This window comes from Carlito syrichta, unplaced genomic scaffold (assembly GCF_000164805.1).
Source record: "Carlito syrichta isolate Samal-C Ts95f unplaced genomic scaffold, Tarsius_syrichta-2.0.1 Scaffold308261, whole genome shotgun sequence".
Taxonomy (NCBI): domain Eukaryota; kingdom Metazoa; phylum Chordata; class Mammalia; order Primates; family Tarsiidae; genus Carlito; species Carlito syrichta.
In genome coordinates this window covers 483,858-502,122 of record NW_007252357.1, presented here as the reverse complement: position 1 = coordinate 502,122, position 18,265 = coordinate 483,858, and positions in this window count along the sequence as shown.

Below are 18,265 nucleotides of genomic sequence, written 5' to 3'. Positions count from 1 at the left end.
GGTTTGTTGTTGTTGATGTTTGTTTATTAGTTTGTTAGTTTTCCTTTGATTTGGGGGTTGATATATGTGCGTGTATTCAAACTTTTCTCTGAATTCTTGGGAAGAGCATCGTTGTTGTTGTTGTTTTCTTTCTTCTGTATATATATTTTCTTTTTTCTGTATTTGATATTTCTTAAACATTTCTTGTTAAGCTGGTCTGGAGACAGCATAAATTCTTAGGGATTGAACGTGTGGGAAGGATTTGAATTCATCACCGCCAATGAAATTCTTGGTTGGAATTGTTTATCTTTGAGCACTTTGAAGATTGGACTTCAGTCTCTTCTTGCCTGTAGTGTTTCTGTAGATAAGTCTGCTGCTATACTAATTGGTCTTCTCCAGTAAGTAGTCTGACCTTTCTTTCTTGCTGCCCTTAGGATTTTTTTTTTATTCCTACTTTGTGTAAACAAATTACTATGTGTCTAGGGATTGATCTTCTCATTTATTGTCTTGAAGGGGTTCTCCTAATTTCTTGTGCTTGAATGGTCACATCTCGAAATTTTTCTTGGATAATTTCATGGAATGTTTGTTCCAGGGTGGTTTCTGTTTCTTTATCTGTCCCAGGAATAACAATTAATCATAGGTTCAGCCTCTTGATATAATCCCACATCTCTTGGAGACTTTGTTCTGTCTTGTTAATCTTCTTTTCTATGTTTTTAATAGTTTGGGCTAGTTCCATATTTTGGTCCTTAAGCTCTGAGATTCTTTCTTCTGCTTGGTTAATTCTGCTTTCCATAATTGTGAGGTTTTTTTTATTTTGTTTACTGTATTCTTTATTGCCATCATCTCAGTTATCAAATCCTTAATTCTCTCTTCTTGTCTCTCCTCATTTCTACTCATTCTATTAATATCCTGATATCTGGATTTGTGGTTTGAGAGCAGTCATTCTGGGAGTTCTTTATTGTTTGAGTTCCTAAGTCTGTATTCTCAGGTGTGGTCTTCCCAGGGGGCTGTATGGGCCTGAGTTGTTCCTTTGGTTCTTCTTCATTTGTGATGGTTTTTCTCTCCCTTTTCTCCCCTCTTTTTTAACTCCATTGCTCAGTGATAGGGGGATACCTTTCACTTCTGTTTGCTCAATCCCCTATTCTTCCTTATGTAAATCCTCTGAATTGGTTCAGTTTAGAAGGTGGATTTGGGGGTTGACTGAGCTTGCTGCAGTTTTTAGATTTAAGGTGTGATGGGGGGAGCTCTGGTTCAGAAGCTACCTGCAGATAACGGTATCTGCTGACAGGTGTGTGGACTCCCTGGAACTCTCTTTTCACGACCTTACAATCTGTCCATGTAGTGGGGGTGTATACATGCCCTCTGAGAGCAAAATGAGATAAGAAAAAAATAGAAAAAGGAAGAAGGGAGACAAAAGGACGATGAAGAGAGAGGAGAGAGAGAAGGAAAACAGGCATACCAACTAACAAAATCAAAGAAACAAAAAATACAACAAACAAACAAAATAAAAAACTTGATGATGCTCTCACCCTCAAAAATAGCCATACACAAATGGAAAAAACAAGTATGAAAACATAAGCAAAAACAGAAAAAGAAAAAGAGCTACCTCTGTGGCCATTTCTGGAACTTCAGGTTCCTTTCCTAAGCACTGTTGCCACTTCTGGCTGCCTTGAAAAAGAGCCAACTCCAATCTCCAGCACCTCCCTTTGCCTCCCCTCTGCTCTCAGTGCAGGCTGATTGAATTGCTCTTAGCATGGGTCAGATGCCCCATAGACTGCTGGGAGAGGCGAGTGAATCAGATCCTGACTCACCCAACCCGTCCACTGTTGCTGCTGCTGTCACCAAGTCCCTCACTCAGATCAGATGTGTCTGTGTCTGGTCCAGCATGGAGGTGGGGCGTCTGTCTCTCTGTGTCCCCTCCTGAAGTTTCCTCTCTGAGTCAGCAATGGTCCATCCCAGAGGGGTATGGAGATTGTGTCTGGGTCCCAGGTTAGAGGCTGAGCAGAGATGGGTGGGTCAACACAGGTCTCTGCCCAGTCCAGGACAGAGAAAATGGTGGCAGTCAGTTTCTCCTCCTCGCTGGCAGTGAGGCTAAGCTCCAGATTTCCTCACTGTGCTCTCTCCACGGTTCCCACTGCCAGTGCCCAGCCTGCCTCCAGAGGTGGTGGTGTGGACCAGGTACCAGGTGCTGAGGAGCAGCTGACCTCCTCTTCCTCCTCCTGAGAGACCCCCAAGAATGGCTGATGATCTTTCATGCTGGGGGCTCTGATCTCAGGGCAGTGTTGGGTTGCAGCTGCCTCTGGAGGGGAGCCCCAGGTGCTTGATCCCGAGTCTCCCCTCAGAGGGACTTTTACTCACACCCAATTGCCTATATTACATTCTTAAATATTCACCCACTCTTCTCTCAAATGTATTTATTTAGAGTAACAGTTGCCTGTTGCCACTGGAACAAATTACCGTAAACTCAGTAGCTTAAAAACAACAATTTAGTATTTTACAGTTCTGGAGATTATAACCCCAAGATGGTTTGGTTGGGCTAAAGTCAACGTGTCAGTCAGTGGGGTTATTTCTGGTTCTGGTTCTGGGGCTGATTCTTCAGGCAATAGAGGAGAATCTATTTCCTTCCTGTTTCTAGATTTCTGGAGGTTTCCTGCATACCTTGTCTCTAACTTCCTGTCTCTCCAGCCTGTGACTTCTATCATCACACCTCTAATACTTCCTTTGTTCCTCCTGCCTCCCTCTTATAAGGACCCTTGCAATGACATCAGGCCACCCGGATAATCCAGGATAATTTCCTCATCTCAAGATTCTTAACTTATCACAGCTGATAAGCCTCTTTTACTATATAAAGTATTGTATTCACAAGTTTCAAGGATTAAGACATTGGCATTTTGGGGAGGCAATTATTCAGCCTATCACATAGAGTAACCTTATTCAGTAAGTGACAGATATTAAAACAATTTAATTAACTTACAGCTGTATGCAGTAAACAGTCCACACATATAAAACTAGGATAGTGAAAATTTAAAATAAAGGCCCCCTTGTCACTACTTTTGTCCAGAGTTAGCTTGAACACTTAGTTTAAACTTGAATTAGGAAAAGATAGCTAACTAATCTCATTTATTTCATTCTTGTCCTCATCCAAACCATTTTCCATAATTCAATTTCTAAAGTACAAACACACCATTCCCCATCTCCCCAAGCTACTAAAAACCCTTCACTGCTTCCATACTCCTTAGTAGCCCTTACAAAATAATTTTTTACCTATACTCATCTTCTTGTTCTTAGAAATTTAGCATATGAATTTTTTGCACATACAATTTCTTATTTTTGAAGTAAATTTCTTCTTCCTCATTACCTGTTAACCCCTACTCCATCGGATTCCAGTTTAGAGAAAACTTGCTCAACTCTTTCTTGATTTCATCTCCATCTTGCTCCTTCTACCACAAGTTAGGTCAAATCTTTTGCTAAGTCAGCCTTTAACACTCTATATTCCTTCTCTCATACCCCTGTCATATTGTATTGAGTTTGCTTGCTTAATGAGTGGTTTCCTTAACTGAGAAAAAAAAAACATGCAACAGGTCCTATATTTATCTAGTTCTTTGTCATATAGTGCATGGCATATAGTAGGCACTTACAAGAACTTTTTGAATAGAAAAAAATTAAGATTTTTATCCTTCAAGTTACAATCCAATGATCACAAAAGGTTGTTCTTTTAGGCTGTGTCTCTTTCTTGAAATCTGAACAATGAAAAAAAGAATATCACCTTTAAAAAAAAGTTTTTATAATTATTAGGTCACAGTTTTGGAGAATGAATCACCATGTAACTTTTCCCATTATACTACTTTACTTACCTGTTATGACTTACTCATCCCAGACTTATACATGTAATTGTGTGTATATGTATATATCATATTTATGTGATTTTTGGTGTGTGTGTTTGTATGTCTCCTTGTTGTGTCCTTCCTGGATCCCAGAGCCTGCCTTCCCACCTTGCCAAATATGGGGACACTTGAACTCTAAATGGAGGTCTAATCTTATCCTAGTCGTTAGAACAAGTTCCACACTTAGGAGACATTTGAAGGAAATACATCTCAGTTCTCAATAATTCAATCACCTTCATTATACTGCCAAAATGTACAATTTTTTAAAGAATAAGTAATTATATTTTTATTTATTAAATTGATAATGTTTTACTCCTGAGTGGTAGTGCCCATGTTTGAGTAGATTTAGGGGAGACAATTACTCTAATATATTAGTCAAGTGGTGAATTAATACAAATTACTGAGTAATTTAAAATTATATAGCAAAACCTTCAAATTTCAAATTCCCTTTGACCCCAAAATTTCATATTTAACAATGCAACCAAAAAATATGAGCATATGTGAAAAAACTCAAAGACAAAAATGTTCATTTTGGTTGAAAATATGACAAAAATTTTCCAGACAACTGTTGTGTTCAGTTATAGGAATTTGGTTAATTATACTATGTTGCATTCCATATGTTATCACTAAAAATTCTGTTTCAGAAAAATGCTTGAGAAAATGAAAACATATTGATAATACAGTTGACCCTAGAACATCACAGATTGGAACTACATAGATTCACTCCTGAGACAGCAAGACCAACTTCTCTTGTTCTTCCTCCTTCTCAGCCTACTCAACATGAAGGACATAAGGATGAAGACATTTATGATTATTTCACTCCACTTAATGAATAGTAAATATATTTTCTCTTCCTTATGGTTTTCTTAATAACATTTTATTTTCTCCAGCTTACTTTATTGTCAGAAAAAAATATGCAAAGCATAAGACAAAAAATGTGCAAATCAAGTGTTTATGTGAGATCTCTGGTTAAAAATGGCTTATTTGTCATTAAGTTTTGGGGGAATCAAAGTTATACATGGATTTCAACTATTCATGAGAAGGACGTCGCCTCACATTGTTCAAGGCACATCTGCTTACTGTTGAATTAAGTCAGGTTACAAAATAACCCTATAGTAGATTATACTACTTTTGTTTCCAAAATGTGTGTGTATACCTGTGTGTGTGTGTGTGTGTGTGTGTGTGTGTGTGGGTGGGGTGGTGCAGGGAGAGAGTCTGTGAACAAAAATTTTAACAAGGGCTATTGCTGGATTTTTTTAAATTATTATTTTACAGATGTGGGGTACAATTCAGGACTTGGTATACAAATGGTTATTGTGTAGGCAAAGTTTGGGCCTCACTTGGGACCCCACTTCACTTGGTTTGAAATCAGATACTCTTACTGATGAAGTATGCCCCCTGCCGGCAGTTTCCCACTACTGCCAATTCCTTTCTTACAGTATTTCAAAAATTGTTCGGGATGCTCTTGTGAGTGAGAACATGTGGTACTCAGATCTTTGTTTCCATGATAGGTCCCTGAATAGTATAGACTCTAAGTGCATCCAAGTTGCTGTGAAGCCCATAATTTTGTCCTTTTTTTATGGCTGCATAATAGTCCATCAGGTATATGTACCATATTTTTTTATCCAGTCCTCTTTCGATGGTCAGCACAGCTGGTTTCATGTTTTTGCTATTGTAAATAATGTTGCAATAAACATACATGTGCAGGTATCTTTTTCATAGAGTGATTTGAGTTCCTCCAGGTGCATTCCCAGAAGCGGGGTTGTGGGGTCATATGGAAGGTCAATTTTTAGATCTTTTAGGAATTGTCAAACTTTTTTCCACAGAGATTGTACTAGTTTACACTCACACCAACAGTGTAGATGTGTTTCCTTTTCCCCACACCCTCTTCAACATCTGTTGTTTTTTGAGTTATTGATGATGGCCATCCTGACTGGAGTTAGGTGGTATCTCAGTGTGGTTTTAATTTGCATTTCTTTGGTGGTTAGTGTGGCTGAGCATCTTTTCATGTATCTATTGGCCACTCATATGTCTTCTTTTGAGAATTGTCTATTCATATCTTTTGCCCACTTTTTAATAGGGTTGTTTTTTTCTTTTTGGCACATTTGAGTTCCTTGTAGATTCTGGATGTCAGGTCTTTGTCAGATATACAGTTGGCAAATAGTTTTTCCCATTCTGTGGGTTGTCTCCCCACTCACTTGTTGATTTCTTTTGCTTTGCAGTAGTTTTTCAGTTTTATGAAGTCTCACTTGTCTTCATTTCTTATGACATGGGCATTTGGAGTTTTGATCAAGAATTAGTTGCCAGTTCCAATTTCCATAAGTGTGTCTCCTATATTTTCTAAGATCCTTATAGTTTGGCGTTTTATGCTTAGGTCTTTTATCCATTTAGAGATGATTTTTTGTGATGGTGATAGGTAGGGGTCTTATTTTAGGCTTCTACATGTGGTCAGTCAGTTTTTCCAGTACCATTTACTGAATAAGTTCTCCTCTCCCCAGTGGTTGTTAGTGGAGGCTTTGCCGAAGATGATTTGGCTGAGAAATTGAGGTTTTGCTTCTGGAATCTCTGTCCTGTTCTGTTGGTCTGTATGCCTGTTCTGGTACAATACCAGACTGTTTTGATTATTGTAGCCTTACAATAAAGTTTAAAGTCTGGGAGAGTGATACTTCCCACTTTGTTTCTTTTGCTGAGGATTGTTTTGGCTATTCATGGTAATTTATGTTTCCATATTAATTTCTGTATTGTTGTTTCCAGATCTGAGAAGAATGCTGGATGATTTTAAACTTCATTCTATTGCCTACATTTTCTGGATATAAACGTGTAACTTTTATAATAAGAGAAAAAAGTATTTTTAAATCTCACTTATCCAGTCTAAAGGACTCTGGAAGTTACTGTTCATAGTTCCATAAATTTTAAGGGAAAAATTGTTTCCAAAAATACAGCTTTATTATTTAAAAGCAACGCTTAAATTTCTTTCACTTACTTAAATATATAAATCTTTTTCCACTGCTAATTTCTTCATGCTACCTTAAAATACTCTCAATATTTCTAGGACTGAATAATGGCTTTCAATAAACAAGTATAGCTTCTAGTTATAATTTTAAAGAAACTGGTTATTGGGAAAGAGTTTCCAAATTATGAAGGATTCCAAATCATTAGATAATGAGCACATATGTACTTCCTGTGTCATAAAATGTCAAGCTACAGCACAATAGAAACAAACTTATTGCACCAATTTTGGTTTGGTTTGTATCTGAAACTTACTATTTCCGAAATCATAGGTTACTCACAATCTCTCTGCACTTCATTTGACAAACAGTTTAATAATAATATCTCACAAGATTGTTGGGATGATCAAGTGTGATAATTCATGTGAAATAATTTTATCTGGTATAAAACATCATAGAAAATATTTATTATTACTGAGAAATATATATCCATTTAATTTTTTCACTAAATATCATTGACTACTTACAATGTACCAAGAACTATTCTAGATTCTTGAGATATATTATTGAATGAATTCAGATAGTCTCTGTTCTCATGACGCTTATATTTCAGTGGGAGGAAACAAATATGAATTTGAATTGGGATTGTAATAAATAGTGTCAAGAAAAATATAGTTCAGTATTAATGACTAAGAAATGTAGAACAGTTTTACCTAACAGGAAAAAAAAAAAAAAACAGCAACAAGAGAAAAAGGACAAAATATTCTCTAAAATTGCTTGATAAAACTGAAGAACCAATAAAGTATAAAAGAGATCAGAAACCCAGGAAAAGAATGCTATGTTAGATATGTCTTTTTAAATTAGGGCTTTAGTCAATTCCAGAGAGGCTTCTTAGAGACTGAGCTCTGTGTGTGCAAGTTTGTGTGTGTGTGTGTGTGTGTGTGTGTGTGTGTGTGTGTGTGTGTGTGTGTTTTAATTCATGTACACATGTGGGGAGATATGCTTTTATTTCTTTTGATTATGTACCTAGAAATGCAATTACTGTGTTAGAAGGTAAAAATATGTTTACACCAAATAAGAGACTATAGAACTACTTCCTGAAGTATGAACTGAGTTTTTGAAAGCCACACAGGACTGTGGGTCATGAATTAAAAGTCTGAGACCTACCAATTCGGAAGAATGTACCTTGGTAATATGCCTATCTCCTACTTTTAGGGTCAGGATCTACCTGAAGGGCACACCTAAGAGGAAGAATAAACCAACAAAAGGCCACCACTAAGGAGACTGCTGCTCAGCTTCTAGTAGACTACAGTCCCTAAATTTGGGTATCTTATTCAACATCATCTTAGATGTTGAATTGCTAATACATCCAAACTCTGGCTGAAATAAACATAAATTCCCTCTGGAAGAATGCTAAAATTATCTGACCTCAGGTTATTGCTACCAACAATTTTGTAAATACCGTGTTCAGAATAAAACCAAAAGTAGCAACAGAAATAAATCAAATATTCTAAACAAAAGCCAGCAGAAATAACAGACAACAGAATTAAGCCAACAGGGACATGACAATGTTGGTGTTGCCAGACATATGCTTAGCATTTCCAGAGAAATAAAAAATGAGATTATAATTTCAGCTGAGCTCTGGGAAATACAAAAAATAACCAAGTAAAAAAACACAATAGTTAAGATTGAGAATAGTTAGTTTGACAACAGATTGCAGATAGCTAAAGAAAAACATGTGAACTAGAAGAGGGAAAAAAACTATTTTAAACTTGTATATACCTAACAAAATAGAATGAAAATATAAACAGCAAAAAAATAAAGAAATAATTATTAAAAAAAGCAAAATTATTTGCTTCACTGGGAATTTGTAACACATCTCTCAATAATTAGCTGAAACAGGCAACAAAAGTATCAGTAGACTATAGAATATAGAAGTGCTGATTTTCTATGAACAGAGTTTTTAAATGTAAGATATATAACATAAAATTACTAGTGTGATGTTTACTTTTATTTGTCAACTTGAGACATGGGATACTGGACACTTGGTTAAATATTATCTTGGGTGCTTTTGTAAGAGTCTTTTTGGACGAGATTAGCATTTGAATTTATAAAATAAGCAAGGCAAATTTCCCTCAATGTGAGTGGACCTCACCCAATCCCTTGAGACCCCAACAGAACAAAAGATGGGGTAAGGGAGAAGTAACCCTCTCCGTTGGACTGTTTTTTGAACTGGGACATAATTCTTCTCCTGACTCAGACTGGATTTTACAACCATTGGTTTTGGGGGGCCCTCACAGCTTCAGATTTGTAGTGAAATGACACCCCTGACTCTCCTGTGTCTCCAGCTTGCAGGCAGCAAAACATGAGACTTCTCAATTCAGATAACTATGTGACCCAATCCCTTTTAATATACCTCTTCGGGTTTTACTTTTCCAGAAAACCACCCTGACTAATACAGATTTTTGGCACTGAGAGTGGTTCTAGAGGAACGGCATTTTTTTAAGTGCATTTTCTGAATTGGTTCTGGGTTTTCTGGAATTAGCTCTGAAATCTGACAAGATTTAAATATGCTAACAAGTCTATTTCTAGTAGTAAAAGGAGCACTGATAGTCCATGGAGTGAACTGGTAGATAGAAGAGATACACAAAGTATCTACATTAAGTATTCCTAGTTAACCACTTTTAAGAAGCAAAGAGCTGAATAACTGTGTATATGATACTTTTGAACGATTTTTGAAATCTTACAAAAATAATGAGATTGACTGGTTGCTCCTAATGTCCATGGACAATGTGGTCAAATAAAAGAATGAGATCAGGGATTTTAATCCCCTACCCTAAACATGGCATAAATGATCTGAAGGTATCTATGTATGCCCCAATAGAGAACCGTGTCTTCTATAGCTGAAGGGCTAAGATTGCTGAAAATCAGACGCAGAATCTCACCCTACAGTTGGCTGAATTACAACTTAAGTTAACTCTTGGATTCACAGAAATAAGTCTTCTTTGTCAATGAAAGATGACACCCTTCCCTAGTGGAAGTGACCTCTTTACCTTCAGTGGTATCACTCTCTCCACTCTAGTACGAAAGTTTTAATCATGTATTTCCTGAAAATACAGTAATACTGTAAATACTGTAATGGACTCCCCAGAGGCAGTTGTCACATAAGACAATGCTAATTCTCCATCAGACCGCAGCTTTACTACCTGACATTGCTACTAAAGCTGTAACTAAACTCAAGTCCCAGTAGGCCCCAAAGGATGAGGTATAAATGTGACCCATGAGAAGATACATTACATTCCAAAGGAACCACTTGAATTTTCTAATTTATGCAGATAGAAATCTAAGGAATATGTATGTGACAATGACTATGGGTGTGAGATAATGGTGGAAGAAACATAAAGTTGAATCAGGGCAAAGTTATTGATATGTGCCCATTGAAGAGAGATCCTTCATTTAATATTGCAGCTTGGAGAGTCAAAAAGGGCTCTATTTGTTTGGTTTGTTGACTGAAACATAGACCAAAAGGTTAACCACAGTTAGTGAAATGGAAATGCTGGATCTGCCTTGACTTAATGTAGAGGAAGAAATTCAAAGGCTTAGGGAGATTGGAATGTAAAAATAGATTTGTCAGTTAAGAACTATTCACTTACCTTGGGTGGATGCACAATAAATACCTTTCATACTATGAGAAATAAATGTGTGAGGGGAGCCCCAGCATCCTTGAAGAGCAACATTATTGGTCTTCTTCAAAGGCCAGACCCTGTAATGGGAATTACAGCAACTGAATTGGGAAACCTAAATGCAATGAGATTACTTAGATCCTAGGTGGTAGGGGCCAAGTGGTGGCACACAAACAGCTAAGACAAGGTGGGCATGGTAACCATGATAGACCACAGAGTCAAAGCAACAATCAGGTTAGTATGACTTACACAGACCTATGACATTGGCTGATCAATCATGATGCTCCTAGAAATGAAACAGAAAGTCTACTAAATTCATACCAATTTATATAAGGAGAAAAGTTCTAGGTCAAATAAACAAAAGTTCAACCTGAATCATAAAAACAGTCATAGTCCATCAATCAATCCTCAGACTTTAGCCTGTTTACAAGCCCAGGACCCTTGAATGAAGAGGAGGCTAGGTTACCTTGAAGAAAGAAACTACCAAAAATGTATACTGTTACTAGTTTGCCCAACCTTCTACGAAGTGATTTATGTTTTTTACCAGGGTAATTGTGAATTGGGGAAAAGGAAATAATCAGACATTTCAGGGACTACTATAGACTGACTCTGAACTGATACTAATTGCAAAAGATCCAAAATGTACTGTGGTCCACTAGTCAGAGCAGAGACTTGGGGAGGAAGCAAGATAATCCATGGTGTTTTAGCTGAGGTATAGCTCATAATGGGCCAAGTGGGTCCTTGTGGTTATTTTCCCAGTTCCAAAATTCATAATTGAAATATATATATACCCAGCAGCTGGCAGAATCCACACACTGATTTCCTGACTTGTGGAATAGGGCCAATTATGGTGGATGACGCCAAGTGGAAGCCATTAGGCCTGCCTCCACCAAGGAAATAATAAACCAAAATCAATACTGCATTCCTGAGACAAAAATTAGCGTCACCATTAATGACTTGAAGAATGCAAAGGTGGTGATTTCAACTCATATATTTTGCTTGGGCAGAAGATAAATGAAACTTGGAAAATAACAGTGAATTGCTGTAAGTTTACAAGGTGGCGACTCCAATTGCAAATGCTATATCAAATGTGAGTTTATCCCTGAAGAAAATTAGCACCCAGATGTTACATGTAACTCAAATGTCATAAGCCCACCAGAAGCACAGGACTTTCAATTGGCAAGACCAACAATGCTTATGTCTTTACCGTTCTACCTCAGGGGTATATCAACTCTCCAGTCCTATGTCACGATTTAATTCTAAGGGATCTTGATTATCTTTCCCTTCCACAAGATATCATACTTCCATTACATTGAAGACCTCATGCTGAGTGCTGAGTGGACCTGGTGAGAAAGAAGTACTCTAGACTTACTGGTAAGATAGTTGTGTGTCTGAGGGAAATACATCTGACTAAACTTCAATGGTCTTTAATTCCTCAGTAAAATTTCCAAGTGTCCAGTAATGTGGGGCATGTTGAGATAGCCCTTTTAAGGTGAAGGATAATTCATTCCATCTGTACCCTCATACAAACAAAAAAGAAGCAAAATATCTAATGGGACTTTTTGAGTTTGGGAAGCAACGTATTTCTCACATGGGTTTGTTACTCTGGCCTATTTACTGACTGACCCGAAAAGATGCTAGTTGTGAGGGGGCCCCAGAACAAGAGAAGGCTCTGAAAGAGGTCCAGGCTGCTGTGTAAGCTGCTTTGCCTCTTGGGCATATGATCCAGGAGATTAACTGGTGTGTGAAGTATCAGTGGCAGAGTGGGACAAGGTTTGAATTCTTTGTCACGTCTCTATAAATGAACTGTGGTACAGACCCTTAGAATTTTTAAGCTAAGCCTTACCAGAGAAATACTCTCCTTTTGAGAAACAGCTCTGCCTGCCACTGGCCTTAGTAGAGACTTGGCTTGACCATGGGCCACCAAGTTATTATGGGACTAGAGTACCACCCGTCATGACCTGGGTGTCATGTGACCCATCAAGCCATAAATTTGAGCATTCACAGCAGCACTTAATCAAATGGAAGCAGTTTATATGTGATTGGGAGAAGACCCTTGTAGACACAAATAGGTTACATGAAGCAGCAGCCCAAATGCCCACGCTCCCCACTCCTGCTACACTGTTTTCTCTCTCCTGCATTTACAGCCTCATGGGGATCAGAACTACTTTACAGATAGTTCTGAATGATGTGCCTGCACTGCTCAAAAGGAAACAGCTGCAGCACTACAGCTCTCCTCCGAGACATTCCTGAAGGACAGGAGTGAAAGGAAATCTCTCCAGTGGGCAGAACTTTGAGCAGTGCACCTACCATGTTGTTCAATTTGCTTGGAGGGTGTAGTGAACAGATGTGCAATTATGTACTTATTTATGAGCTGTGGTCAGTAGTTTGGCTGGATGGTTAGGAAAGAACATGATTAGAAAATTGGTGAGAAGGAAGTTAGGTATGAGTATAGACATCTCTGCCTGGACAAAATATATGAAGATATTTGTGTCCCATGTAAATGCTCACCAAAGGTGTCTTAGCAGAGATGGATTTTAAAAATCTGATCGGTAAGTTGACCTGTTCTGTGGATAACAGTCAGCTTCTTTCCCCAGATACCCTGTCATGGCCTGATGGGCTCATGATGAAAGTGACCATGGAGGCAGGAATGGAGGCTATGCATGGGCTCAGAAATGTGAACTTCCACTCACTAAAGCCAATCTGGCTACAGCATCTGCTGATTGCCCAATTTTCTAGCAGCAGAGACTAGTACAGATAGGATATGGTTATCTCCCAGAGTGATCAGCCAGCTACCTGGCAGCAGGTTGATTACATTGGATAACTTCCCTCATAGAAAAGAGAAGTACTGCATATTTAAATAGAATAGACATGCTGAATAAGAAACTGCTTTCTTTGCATGCAAATATTCTGCCAAAACTACCATCCCTGGACTTACAGAATGCTTTGTCCACTGGCATGGTATTCCACATAGCATTGTTTCTAATCAAGGAACTCACTTTGCAGCAAAGAAAGCCTGACAATGAACCCATGCTCATGGAATTCACAAGTCTCACCATGATTTCCACCATCCTGAAACAATTGATTTGATAGACTAGTGGAACGGTCTTTTGAATTCTTAATTACAGCACTAGTTAGATGACAATACCTTGTAGGGATAAGGAAAGGTTCTCTAGAAGGCTGTATGTGCTCTGAATCATTCTCCTATATGATGCTGCTTCTCCCATTGCCAGGATTCACATGTTCAGAAGTCAAGGGGTAGAAATGGAAATGGCACCTCCCACTGTGACACCTAGTGACCTAGTGGCAATACTTCCTACTTCCATGACCTCATGCTCTGCTGGCCTAAAGGCCTTAGTTCCAAAGGCAGGAATACTTCTCCCAGAAGACACAACAACAATTCCATTGACCTAAAAGTTAAGACTGAATCCTGGAAACTTTGGACTTCTCACACTTCTGGAACAACAAACAAAGAAAAGAGTTGCTGTATTGACTAGGCTGATAGATTATGACTACCAAGAGGAAATTGGAAAGCTACTTCACAATAGAGGTAAGGATGAGTATGTCTGTAATGCAGAAGATCCCTTAGGTCTCTATTCATAGTATCATACCATGTGATAAAACTACAGCCAATCCAGGCAAGACTACTAATGGCACAGACCCTATTGGAATGAGAGTTTGTGTCAACACCCCCAGGTAAAGAACCATGATCAGTTGAGATGCTGCTGAGGCCAAAGGGAACGAACACAGAAGGTGTAGTAGAAGAAAGTCATATTAAATACTGGCTAAATCAATGGCCAGTTACAGAAGAATATATCAAGGGTGCCAAAAATGCATTTTAAGAGATCTTGTTTATGTATTACTTTTTTTAAAGTTGAATTGAATTATGGTAGCAATGTGTAGTATGACATTCTCTCAACCGTGCTTCTGCCATTTTCTTTGACTGCCCTGTCTGTCGCACGGTGGTGCTAGCATTCATTCTATTAATGCCATCTTTTGAGTGTCCATCATGCTTAAAATGAACCATAAGTCTCTATGAATTTCAAAGATTGACATAATATAGGTTATATTCTCTGACAATAGGGAAATAAACTAAAAATTTTAAAAACTAGAAAAATGTTCAAATATTTATAAATTAAGAAATATACTTTAAAATAACATGAATCAAAGATAAAGTGACAATGAAATTACAATTTTTTAACTGAATGATAACATAAATAATATATATTGAGTCAGTTGGGATACAATTAGAACCATCTCAGAAAAAAAGTTTCTATAAATTTTTTTATTAGAAAAAAAATCTTAAAACCAAAAAATTATAAATCCTCCTCAAGAGTTAGAAAACTAACAGCAGAATTAAACCAAAAGAAAACAGAAAAAAATAATATAAATAGAAATAAACATACAATAGAGAAGGCTAACAAAGCTAAAACATTTCTTTGAAAAACTAATAATATTGATAAATTCTAGAACGATTGATAAAAAAATAACAGAAAATGTACAAATAATCAATAATGAAATTAAAAATTTTAAACATAAGAGATAGTATAGAGACATGTAAATAAACTCAAAATTTAGATAAAATAAAAATATGTATTGTTAAAGAGTACATCTTGCAAAAATTGACTTAAAAGTAGAAAATTTGAATAATTCTGAAACTATTGATGAAATTAATTCCATTGTATAAAAACTTTCCCAAAGAAACCTATAGTTTTTAATGTATTCACTGGTGCATTCTTACAAATCTATGAGCCACAAATGCTTTCAGGAAACAAAAGAAAGAATGCTCCTAAATTCATTTTATAAAACCAAAATAATTTTGATATCAAATCCAAAAAAACTTTATAAGAATAGAAAATTACACACCAATATTATTCAAGTACATAAAAATATTAATCAAACTAATTTAGTGATCTATATAAAGAAAAGTATATTATGCAAATTGCTTTGTTTCAGGAATGCAAAGTAGATAAAATATCTAAAAAATTGCAAATTTTATATTGCATTAGCAGAATAATGGAAATTAATAAGGTCATATCAATAAATTGAAAATTATTTGATAAAATTCAACATCCATTTATGGTTAAAATAAATCTAGAAATAGAAGATAAATTCCTTAGTTTAATAAAGTGTAACTTCAATAGCATACAGAAAGTATCATAATCATGATGATACTTTGATAATTTGATGTTATTGTTTTGATAAGATCTAATCAAGACAGTCTTTTAGATCTAATTCTATTTATTATTATATTGAAGATTCTAGCCAGTTTAGTAAGATAAATAAATAAATAAGTGATATATGGACTAAAAGGATAAAAAAAACTGCTATTTGCAGACTATATAATTCCATACAGAGAAAATCCAAAGGAATTCACAGATAAATGATGACCCACAGTGTGTTTAGCAAAGTTGCTGGACATAGACACAATATGAAAAATTAAGCACATTTTTATATATCAACATACTAGTGAAAATTTTTTTGCACATTTTTATATATCAACATACTAATGAAAAATTTTTTGCACATTTTTATATATCAACATACTAGTGAAAAATTTTTTTAAGTTGATGGCACTTATAGTTGTGACAAAAAGCATTAAGTCTGTCTGATTAACTATCTCAAAAGTTCAGACTGAGCCCACGGGTTCGAGACCTGCCTGGGCAGCGAGACCTCATCTCTACAATAAATAAAAAAAAATCAACCAGGCGTGGTAGCGCACGCCTGTAGTTCCGGCTACTTGGAAGGCTGAGGCGGAAGGATCGCCGGAGCCCAGCAGGTCAATGCTGCTGTGGCCGGGAGCGGCCACAGCACTCCAGTCTGGGCGACAGAGTGAGACTCCAACTCAAAAAAAAAAAAAAAAAAAGTCCATAAGATGCCTGCAAAAAAAAACCAAACTATAAAATATTGAAAGAAAGCAAATATCTGAGTAGGCAATAAAGTATATTCATATTGAAAGACACAATAAGCCGGACTTGGTGGCTCAGCCTGTAATCCCGCGCCTTTGGGAGGCTGAGGTGAGTGAATTGCCTGACCCCACGGGTTCAAGACCCGCCTGGGCAACTTGGTGAGACCTCATCTCTACAATAAATCAAAAAATTAGCTGGGCATGGTAGCGCGCGCCTGTAGTTCCAGCTACTCAAAAGGCTGAAGCAGAAGGATGGCCGGAGCCCAGCAGGTCGAGGCTGCAGTGGCCGGGAGCATGCCACTGCCCTCCAGCCTGGGTGACAGAGGGAGACTCCAACTCAAAAAAAAAAAAAAAAAAGACAATATTTTATTGTAAAGCTATCAATACACTCCAAATTGATCTATAGATTTTAAGCAACTACAATCAAAATCCCAAAAAGGCATGTGTGTGTGTCTGTGTGTTGGGTGTGTGTATCTAGTGAAACTTTCTGAAACAATTCTCAAATTGCCATGAAAATGCAACTGACAAATTATCACCAAAATCTTCTGAAATAGGTGAGCTATATCATGATTTATTGTGTCTATAGTGATTACGACAATCTGAAAGTGGACATTTAATTTATGACAGAGGTAACACTTCAGATCAGTAGAATGTAATAAATTCTTCTGGGTTAATTGAAATATTTATGTGAAAAAAATGATTGTTGGCTCCTACTTCAAAAAATATCAAATAAATACAAATCAATTCCAGTTACACTATAGATCTAAATGTAAAAGGTTAATCAATAAAGTTTCTAGAATATAACATAGAAGATATTCATGAACTTCTAGTAGAAAAATAGGCCTTAGCAGACTGTAAGAAACACAATCAAGGAAAAGATTAATAATTGGAGTATATTAGTAATTTCATACTTCTTTTAATCTAAAAGCACCATAAGATAATGAAAAGGTAAGACATGGAGTGGGGAAAGAAATTTTCAGCACATATATTGTGAAAGGGATAATACGTAGAATACAAAAGGGAGCCCAAAAAATTCCAGAATTTACTTATTTAAAAAGTGTATTTATTCTTACATGTTTAAACTTCAGTCACCTTCATAGTACTCTCTGTTTGATGCAATACACCTATCAAGAAGGTTTTTTCACTGCTCAAAACGGTTCGTGAACTCCTCAAATTTGATGTCGGTTAGTGCTTCTGCCATTTTTGATGTTGTTGTTTTTTTTGTTTGTTTGTTTTTTGAGTTGGAGTCTCACTCTGTCGCCCAGACTGGAGTGCAGTGGCCGCTCCCGGCCACCGCAGCCTCGACCTGCCGGGCTCCGGCGATCCTTCTGCCTCAGCCTTCCGAGTAGCCAGAATTACAGGCGCGCGCTACCACGCCCGGCTGATTTTTTGATTTATTGTAGAGATGAGGTCTCGCTGCCCAGGTGTTACTTCTTCCACATTGGCAAAACATTTCCCTTTGAGGACTTTTTTCATCCAGGGAAACAAAAAAAGTTGCTCAGGGTAAGATCAGATGAATAGGGAGGGTGGGGCACTGGAGTCATGCTGTTTTGGGTCCAAAACTGCTAAACACTCAACATAGTGTGGGCAGGTGTGTTGTCATGACTGAAGAACCAGTCACCTGATTGCCACAACTTGGTATGTTTCTTCCACAAATTGTGACGCAACCTTCTCAAAACTTCCAGGTAAAAACTGTGGTTGACTGTTTGATCCAGAGCAACAAATTCCAAATGCGCTGCAAGGGGCCCACCCTCCAAAAGATAATTCTGTTTTTTGTGTCACTCCTTGTATATTATAAGCCCCTATAAATTAATTACAATATAGCAACAACTAAAAAACAAATACAAACATGGGCAACTTTTG